Genomic DNA, 10,899 nt, shown 5'->3' with positions numbered 1-10,899 from the left:
ATTTTTTCTCCAACATGACCGATAAAAAAAGTGTAAAAATCCCGAAAAATGGCCGACTGATTACCCCACTAACGATCCGAAATCGGCCGATTTTTTTTTTCGGATGAAAAATTGGCCGGTTTTCTCCCTGTCTATGGCCTGCATAAGGTGGCAACTTCCTTGGCTGTAAAGAGGAGAGGAGGCTTTAGTTAGAAAGGCTGTTAGAATGAGACTGAAACAAACTTTAGTCTTGTGATCTTTATCACACTGAAAATGAATTAATTCACAATAGAAGCAGCTATAAAGGTCAGTGATTACTTGTTTTATAATGAATAAGACGGTGTCCAAACATCTAAAGGCTTAATTGGATATGAGTATTTTTCTTTTATCCTATCAAAGCATACTGTATGTTATCCTGTGTAAGCATTCTTCAATAGCATAGGTTATACCTGCCTTCAACACCATGTATACAGTGCAACCTGCATGACTCAACAAAGTCCCTAACCAAAATCTTCAGAAATGCTTCATGTTGTACATTTGCATGCATACTGTATTCTCCTTACACATCACTTAGACCTAGACACCTGGGGCAATTGACTCGTGTCTCCCACTTGACGCCCTGAACCTAGCAAAATCTCTAACAGAGCATGACACTTTATCTTTCAGAGTGACATACTCTGTTGTATAACTGCAAAAAGTCACCAGAACTCCAAAGTGTTAATTTCACCTTTTCTATTGTTAGGGACATTAGGTTGTAACCTCCTTGAGGGCAAGGACTGATTTGAATGTATAATAAATATGTAAAGAGCAGGGTAAAATTGACAGCACAATATACCTACCTCAAATAAAGAAAATAAAATACATATTGTAAAGTTGAACTCCACTGCCATGGCCTCCAAGATTCTGCTCTATCCTGGTTCTCCTCCTACCTGTCACAGCACTCCTTCAGCATTACCTATATCTCCATCTCCTCTTCTCCACTTCCTCTTTCAGTAGGGGTCACCCAAGGCTCTGTTCATGGACCCCTTCTCTTCTATAGCTACACCTGCTCTCTTGGTCACCTGACAACCTCCCATGGCTTCCAATACCATCTCTGTGCCAATGACATCCAAATCTATTTCACTATTTGTCACCGCACTCCTTCAGTCTCCTCTCACATTATCAACTTACTAACTGACATATCAGCATTGATGTCGTACCACTTCCTTAAACTACATTTCTTTAAAACCGGGCTGTTAATATTTCCCCCCGCTTGTGCCCACCTCCATAACTTTTCTGTCAAGGTCAGTAACACAACTATGAGTCTCTCCCTTGAAGCTAGGGTACTAGGTATAATCCTGGACTCTGACCTATCTTTTCAGCCTCAAATCCAATGGCTGTCAAAAGCTTGTAGACTTTACCTCCATGACATCTCTAAAATTCGCCCCTATTTAACTAATGAATCCACCGGGCTACTCGTTCACTCCCTTGTTATCTCTCCTTGACTATTGCAACTTCCTTTTCATAGGTTACCTCTCCATAGGCTATTCCCTCTTCAGTCTATCATGAATGCTGCTTTCAGAATCATCTATCTTACCAACCACTCTGTGTCTACCACCCCTCTATGCCAATCCCTCCACTGGCTTCTGATTGCCTAGTGAATTAAATTCAAAATACAACATACAAAGCTATTCACAACTCTGCCCCCAGCTACATCACTAGTCTTGTCTCCAATCATCACCCAAACCATCCTCTCCACTCCTCTCATGATTTCCTGCTCTCAAGCTCCCTTGCCTCCTCCTTCCATGCTCATCTCCAGGACTTTGCCAGGGCCTCTCCCATCCTCTGGAACTCTCTACCTCAAGCTGTCCAGCTATTCCCTACTCTGGCTGCCTTTAGGGGATCTCTGAAAACTTATCTCTTCAAGGAAGCCTATCATGCCTCCAATTAAATATTTATCACTTCCATCAGCTTCTCCACAGGTATAACCATTTGTACCATTTGCCCCACCCTATTAGATTGTAAGCTCTTATGAGCAGGGCCCTCTTAGTCCTCTTGTTTTTTTTATTGTAGTGTAACTGTACTGTCTCCCTTTATATTTATGTAAAGCGCTGAGCAAACTGTTGGTACTATATAAATCCTATGTATTAATAATAATAATAATGATATCTCTAGCATACACGTTTGCTGAAACAGAACTTTTACAATAAAAAGTAAAAAGGAACATATTGCAGTCCTGGAGACTCACTGCTGTTTTCGGATACTTTGACAGTGTTGGTGTTCATGTGTCAATTTGTGTGTGAATTTGAAAGCCTCTACAGTTCCATTGCAATGTCATTCCACAAAGACCTGGGAGGCAGGGGCACAGGATCTCCCCAGCTTCTCTCAAGCATATAAACTCCAAACTTCGTACTTTAGTGCCCCCAATATTTTACAATTCTAGGAACGCCCTGGTGGTCTCCATTTTCTTTACGGAAAAAACTGCTTGTAAGCACAGCATGGAGGATGTTTGAAGACCCAGTGCACTGCAGTGCAGTGCAGCGCTAGGCAGGCTAAACAGTGAATATCTCTGAAATGTTGAGGGAGAGAATGGGGGTAGAAAAAGATAAATAAAATAAAAAATTTGATTGTGTGCTGTGGGTAATAGTTCCACAGTGCTTCAACATTTTTTTTTTGTTCTGCTTTTAAAACATTACCTCTATTTGCTGTGAAAGGCTGAACAAAGGTGTGGGCAATAGGGATGACAGTTTGGTACCAAAGTGCAAAAGTAGTTAAATTTAATAAACAGTGCAGGCATTACCAGGTCTGGTAGGAAATAACAGTGAGCAAAGCAGAAGGGGAGTTTTAGAATTACAGTAACTTTATAAACCAGACTTGAAATCTTGGAGATTAGACCAGGGCTATATTTATTATTCATGCAGTCCTAGGCACATTGAGTGATTATGTGTTCCAAAGGGATTATTATCATTAAAACTTAAAGCAGGAGGCACTTTTTGAAGTTGCAGAAAAATAAATGTATGTTAGTTGAGCTACAGAGAGTCTTCTAACTTCTCTCAATAGCCCTTCCTCCCCTCACTGTCTACTATTGAATTTATAAATGGACCCTCTAACTGTAACACTTTATCTGGTACTGTATTTTTTCAAACATGATCACCAGTTTCCAGAAGCATGTACAGGTCTATCTGGGTTTCATATATTGTGCCTGCACAGCCGGCTCCTCAGTAGTCTTGAAACCTCCCCTTTACTGTCAGTGCTCACTGCACAACAAGTATATAATGTAGTGTAGCACTACCCTCTTGAGGTCTGCTGAATTTGTTTTGGGTCCCCCTAAGCTTTACAAGGCCAGGTAACATGTATTTTCCACACTTGTAGTCAATAAACAGTCCTTGAGCTGGTTTTTAGGGAGCTAACAACTTGGATAGGGTCTAAGGGTATATGGGATGTCCAAGGAACTTTAAATTTGAGGACAAACTTCTTAGCAACCTGTACACTGTACAAAAGATGTGGATCCAGAAAATAGCAAATAGAGCACTGTCTATTTTAGAGAGCTCTAAGCCCCCTTGGTGTACCTCCTCAGACCCCAGGTGAATCCTTCAACTTCACCCAGCTGCACTGAGGGTATCCCTGGGCAACGGATTCCAAGATCTAACAATGAAGTAGTCCCAGATGAGAACTAGTTGGGTCTCGCACCTGACTACCCTCTCCTTTTATCTTGCCCAGAGGGTGTAGGAGTACTCACACTGTCCTGTCTTAGCGTGGTAGGTTGCTAGCTGCTTTCAAGCCTTTTGCTGGGCTGGTTCCTTCCCTGCTGCCTGCTGTCCTCCCTAAGAGAGAGTGAAACAGTCACGATTTTCCTGTCCAGCAACCAGCCTGTAGGTAGGCTCTCCTCCTTGGGGATCCCTCCCAAACTCCACACTCCAGCAGCTTCCTTCAGCCCATCTTCCACCGGACTCCCCTGCTGCTCAGGCTCTTCCACATTTAAGGGTTGTCCTTGGTCACCATGTCCGGCTTCCTGCCTGGGGATTGACTAAGTTCCCTTAACCACTTGTCTACCGGGCACTTATCCCCCCTTCCTTTTTTATTTTTATATATATATTTTTTTTTGTGGACACATTTAATAATTTTTTGGACACTTTATAAATTATTTATTTTTTAACAATTTATATTGATTTATTGATTGATGCTATATATTTGGTGAGCAGGTTTTTTGATTTGCACTGTTTATATATTATTTATACCCCCTTCCTGCCCAGGCAAATTTTTAGCGCTATCACACTTTGAATGACAATTGCGCCATCATGCAACACTGTACCCATATTAAAATTTTATCATTTTTTTGAGACAGATAGAGATTTATTTTGATGGTATTTAATCACCTCTGGGTTTTATTTTTTCTTAAACAAACCAAAAGGCACTGAAAATTTTGAAAAAAAAAAGTTTTTTTCTTAGTTTTTGTTATAAAATTTTGTAAATATGTGATTTTTCTCCTTCACTGATGTGCGCTAATGAGGCTGCAGTGATGGGCACTGATAGGCTGCACTGATGGACACTGATAGGTGGCACTGATGGGCACTGATGAGGAGGCACTGGTAGGTGGCACTGATGGGCATTGACAGGCATCACTTATGAGCACTGAAAGGCAGCACTCATATATGGCATTGATAGGTGGCACTGATAGGCGGCACTGACTGGCACTGTTAGGTGTCACTGACTGGCACTGTTAGGTAGGACTGATAGGCAGCACTGATGGGCACTGATAGGTGGCACTGATGCTCACGGATAGGTGGCACTGACTGGCACTGATAGGTGGCACTGACTGGCACTGATAGGTGGCACTGATTGGCAGCACTGATAGGTGGCACTGACTGACATTGATAGGTGGCACTGACTGGCACTGATGGGTGACACTGAAAGGAAGCTCAGATGGGCACTGATATGTGGCATTGATGTGCACTGGTAGGCACTGATATGTGGCATTGATGTGGCACTGATGGGCACTGGCAGGTAGCATAGATGAGCACTAACAGCTGGCACTGATGGACACTGACAGGTGGCACTGCTGGGGCTACACAAGTCATCAGGGCACATTGATCATCAGTGCCCTGATGATCAGTGTAGATGTCCCCACTGAGGGATCCCGATTATCGTCTCTCGTCTCCTCTCGAGCTGTCAGCGTGACAGTTCATGAGGAGAGAAATGCCGATAACCAGCATTTCCCTATTTACATGTGATCAGCTGTGATTGGATCAGCATGCTGATCACATGACCGAGCCGACATCTTCGGCTCTTTCCATTAATCAGTGATCCGCTGTGTCCCTTGGACACAGCGGATCACTGATTAATGGAAAGAGCCGATCTCCGCGTTGCGTGCTTCCGGGGCCGCGCATGCGCGGTTAGAATGGGACGACGTCATATGACGTCATCCAGAACGAGAGAACCACCTTGCACCCGTCGTTGTACTATATGGCAGGCGGCAGGTGGTTAAACATACAGATCTAGACTTCCTCCCCTCCTCCGCCCCTCTTCTAGAAAGTTCTCTGAGTTTCTGGAAGGGTGGGAGGGCTCCAAAAGCCCTGACCTGTAGAGCCTCCCAGCCTGTCCTGAGCTGAACTCCTGCCTCACTCCCAGACTGACTCATCCCAGGCTGCTACTCTGCCAAAAATCCTACCTAGCTAAGCTAGAGGGTGCTACAGTAGAAAATAATGTTTTATTTCCTTTTAGTTTTTATAGGTATCATACTGGTATAAAAAGAGTGTGTGTGTGTATACAGTGTATATATATATATATATATATATATATATATATATATAGTGTCTCACAGAAGTGAGTACACCCCTCCCATTTTTGTAAATATTTTATTCTATCTTTTCATGTGACAAAACTGAAGAAATGACACTTTGCTACAATGTAAAGTAGTGAGAGTTCAGCTTTTATATCAGTGTAAATTTGCTGTCCCCTCAAAATAACTCAACGCACAGCCATTAATGTCAAAATCGAGTACCCACTTCCTAAAGGTGCCAATTCCTCATGGGGAGTGGGGGACCAGTACTTAAAGCGGAACTTCCCTTTTTGGCTTGCACCCTTTTGTTAGTTAGGAGCAGCATATGCTCCAATTTTTACTTTTTAGAAGAGTGGTGCAAGCATTATGCTTATATCATTCTTTACAAATCCCCCTCATTGACCTTTAAATATTGTCTATATTGTTTAATAGTGTTTCAAGAGCTTCTTTTTCCTTTCAATAATTTTTTATTGAAGAATTTTGCTTTTAGAAGGTACAATTACAACTGCTATCGTGTAAACAGGAGTGACAAAGTGGATGGTGTGTCAGGAAGTACATTGACCATATTGTATCAGTGAATCAGTGTAAGGAACAGAGGAGGATCCATATGCCTAATGCACTGGATCAGGCATTGGTGAGAGGAATATTAGCATATGAAATACACAGAGTATATAATTGAACCAAGGGATACATAGAATAAACCGCAAATCGTCCCTGCGGGAGAGCCAATGAAGAGAGAAGAAACAAAGAAAAAAAAGGGGAGGGGGGGAAAGAGTCAAAGGGGGGACGTAAAAACTGCTCAAACACGGGCTATGGAGCCTCTATAATTATAGCAATGTAAAACTGCCTGTTGGTATAGCAGGGTGGGTATGTTGCATCCAAAGAGTCCATGTTTTAAGAAATCTCTACAAGAGCTCCTATTTTAACAGCAAAAAATGTATATTGCAGGGATTTTAACAAATGTTGGTGCAATTTCCTGACTTTTATTGCTCTGAAGAAGTAGCTGTTTGTTTTTCTATGTCCATGTGCAAAGTCAGTCTGAATGGGAGCAACTTTCATTATCAATCAGCTAACCCTTTGGGAGTATCTCTCTCTAAATGACAATTTTGTTACAGAGGATGCGTAAAATGTCACTTATGGGAAATCAGTGAGCCAATCACACAAGCAGGAAATGACATTTCTGGGGGGTGTTCCATGCACCATCTATGTACAGAACACCTCAAGGTTGCCATATCGCATTGGATTTTATAGAAAATTACAGCACCGCAGATGGAAAAGGAAAGGTCAATTTTAATAGTATTCCATCTACAATATGACTTGTGTAGTAATTGTATATGCTATATATTTTTTTGTACTTGCGTTTTTTTTTTCTCCCATGAAAGTGGAGTTAACCTTTAAATTTTTATTATCTTTTTTTTATAACAACTTATTATTATTATTATTATTATACAGGATTTATATAGCGCCAACAGTTTGCTCAGCGCTTTACAATATAACGGGAGACAATACAACTTAAAGTTAGTTATTTCTTGCAAGGTGCACTTTGAGTGCACGTAAAAAGAAATACAGTGGCAGTTGTCACTGACATGACTTTGTTGATAAACAATCCTTTGTCACTGATGTGCCTTTTGTTTATAAACAAAGCCGTGTGATCACCATGCTATTGAATAATATTTTTAACAACAAAGCCATGACAGTGACAGCTGCCACTTTATTTCTTTCTAGGGGTACTGGAAAAATTAGTAAACCATGTGATTGTCATGGTAGCAGTGAGCTGGATATGAATGGCTCTGTTGTGCTCATCCCTAATATACACACACAATACAGTTCATGATTGCAAATGCAAAAAAAAATGTGGGGGTGAGCCTTGGCTTTATGTGTCTTATGAACACATAGTGCGGGGCTCAGGAGCAAAATGTTCCAGTGCCCCCATGGCAAGCAGTTTGCTAATAGAGGCACTCGTCAAGGGGGAGGAGCCAGGAGCTCGAGCAGTGGATCCAAGAAGAAGAGGATCGGCGCTGCTCTGTGCTAAACCATTGCACACAGCAGGTAAGTATGACATGTTTGGTATTTTTTTTTTTGTAAATAAACCTTTATTATCACTTTACACTACTTTAATCCTTAGGACAAGGAGAAAACAATGTCAGGCACCACACATCATACAAGCCCAGCATGTGATAAGTGATAGCAGCCTCAGCCTAACTCCAACTCCATGCAGGCCCCTGACCTGTTTCGCCCCACCCATGGGGCTTAGTCATGGAGGCTTAAGCCAGAAATACACGGTAGGAAAATCGTACGAAAAATTTTGTTGATTAAATGATCAACCGACTTTCTCTTCGTTGATGACCAGGATGTTATAATCGATAACAATATTGTGAATGAAAATCCAGTTGAACAACAGTGAAAAATGTTGTTTTGCATGCGAACAACCAATTTTCTATGCGGTGGTATGACGGTCATTCGAAAAAAATCTATGAAGCACTATCACACATGAGCGGAAACCGAAGATGACCCGGATGTTTATGTCCAAAGATCCATAAATCCAATTTATTCCAATTATGTCCAAATGTCCAAGGATCCATAAATCGAATTAATTCCAAGGATTTATGTCCAATCGCTCGCTCTGGGAGGCAGGACATTGAACGCTTGTTCTGGGTGGAAGGGCGTTGCTACAAGGTCACACGCACACTGCATCACTTCCACTTGCACGAAATACGTCAACACTGCATATTGCTTGACGTACAATTTTTTTTCGATTGGTTAATGAGGGCCACGACTTCGACCAACGATCGAACGCCGATTGGTCGTCAGATGATTTTCTTACCGTGTATTCCTGCCATTAGACTCCTTGTTCTGCGGATTATATGGAGTCAGGGCAGACTCCTGGCCTGACATGCCCCTCCAGTGGAATACACCAAATGGGGGACATAGATGCCAGAGCAGAGACCCTAAAGTCGGCTTAAGTTCACTTTACTGTGTACTTTAAACCTTGCTTATGTTCCAGTTTAAGCTGATGCCATGACCACTGCCCCAGATTTCCTGTTTCAGGGTGGCTCCTTTTTCTTTTAGCATCCTATAGAGCCACCGTTGGATGCAGGAACTAGAGTTGCATCTCCCTACACTGAGTGCATCAATTGAAACACACAGCCCTGTAGTCTAGGATGGCAAGACACTCCCCTACTCATTCCTCCTCCTACCTCCCTTCTGCAAGGCATCAGATTGACTGGAGATTGCACTGTTTACTGTAAACTCTTTCCTCTGAAGCAATTTTGTGTCTCAGGTGTACAGATATCCCGTTCCAGGGCCCATTAGCTATTAATATAATCATACATTCATACCTCAATCCAATAATGATGCATACTGTGCAATCAGCACATTTTTTTGTTAATGATGGCTAGAGATGAGCGAATTATTCAAAAATTCGATTCGGCTGATTCGCCGAATTTGCGGAATAAATTCGATTCGATGCAAATTTATTCGCTGCGAATTTAACTTATTAAAAGGGTTTCTAGGCTTCAGAGAGCCTTTATATTAGTGCAGAACACTGTACCTTTAATTTAAATGCCCTTGGAGTCTGCTGGGGAAGAGAAATAATACTGTCAGTCAGTATGACATGCAGATGAGTGCCGTCGATCTTAGAATCACCGCACACTTCACTCATTTGGGCAGTCACGGGGCCAAAACCAGAGTGTGGAGCCACAGTGTGGCGGTGGAGGCAGCAGCAATGGGAGGCCATACAGCACCCTATGACAAAATGGAACCCACCAGCAGTGTGAGGAGACCTGAAAGTGGCACATGGCAGAGTGTGGCGATGGAGACAGCAGCAATGGGAGGCCATACAGGGACCCATGACACACTCTGGACCTGGCAGCAGCATGAGGAGGCGGTACAGGGGCCCATGGCAGAGTGGCGAAGCGTAAGCAGCTTAAATTGAAGGCCATACAGAGGCCTATGTTAAAAAGTCCCCCCAGCAGCAGTGTGGGGAGACGACTATCAAGAGTCCAATGGCAGAGTGGCGGAGCAGAAGCAGCTTCAATTGAAGGCCATACACAGGCCTAGGTTAAAAAGTCCCCCCAGCAGCAGTGTGGGGAGACGACTATCAAGAGTCCAATGGCAGAGTGGCGGAGCGGAAGCAGCTTCAATTGAAGGCCAATAGTGGTTGTGAAGCAGAAAGTCAGTTTATTGTACACAATCGGTCAATTGCAGCTTGCCGTTGGCTGGAAACTGTACGTTTGTGTCACTGGAATGCACTAATCACCCAAAAAATATTACCGCCAGCCGGCGTGTAAATGGATTTAACTCTTTGAACGTACAATAGTGGTTGTGAAGCAGAAAGTCAGTTTATTTTGCACAATCGGCAAACTGCAGCACCAACTGTGCACGACAGCCACCAAAAAAAAAAAGGGTGTATGTCACTTTAAATTTTCGATTCTTTGATAGCTGTGGCCCTAAGTAACGATTCTGTGTCCCTGAGTAACGATTCTGTGTCCCTGAGTAACGATTGTGTGTCCCTGAGTAACAATTCTGTGTCCCTGAGTAACGATTCTGTGTCCCTGAGTAACGATTCTGTGGCCCTAAAGTCTCTGTGGCCCTAATGCAGGCCATAGATGGGTCGAAAATTGGCCGATTTTTCGGCCGAAAATAAAATCGGCCGATTTTCGGATCGTTAGTGGGCTATTTGGTCGGCCGTTTTTCGGTATTTTGGCCGTTTTTTTTTTCTGTAAAGTTGGAAAAAAAATCGGCCGATTTTGCCGATCGGCCGATTTTCGCGGCAATAGTGGGCAAATCGGACGATTTTTTGCCGATAAAAAATCTGCGCATGAGCAGTGACCTGCAAGAGGAAGACAAAAAGAAGAAAAAGAAGAAGAGGAAGAGGATGAAGAAGAGGATGAAGAAGAAGAAGAGGAAGAAGAGGATGAAAAAGAAGAGGATGAGGAAGAAGAAGAAGAAGAGGATGAGGATGAAGAAGAAGAAGAGGATGAGGATGAGGATGAAGAAGAAGAAGAAGAAGAGGAGGATGAGGATGAAGAAGAAGAAGAAGAAGAGGATGAGGATGAGGAAGAAGAAGAAGAAGAAGAGGATGAGGATGAAGAAGAAGAAGAAAAGGATGAGGATGAAGAAGAGGATGAGGATGAAGAAGAAGAAGAGGACGATGGTGAGGA

Source organism: Staurois parvus, unplaced genomic scaffold (genome assembly GCF_062004578.1).
Source record: "Staurois parvus isolate SC_StPar_1 unplaced genomic scaffold, SC_StPar_1.0 ptg000029l, whole genome shotgun sequence".
In the NCBI taxonomy this organism is placed as follows: Eukaryota; Metazoa; Chordata; class Amphibia; order Anura; family Ranidae; genus Staurois; species Staurois parvus.
The sequence above is the reverse complement of the archived record's forward strand: the minus strand, read 5'-3'. Positions refer to the sequence as shown.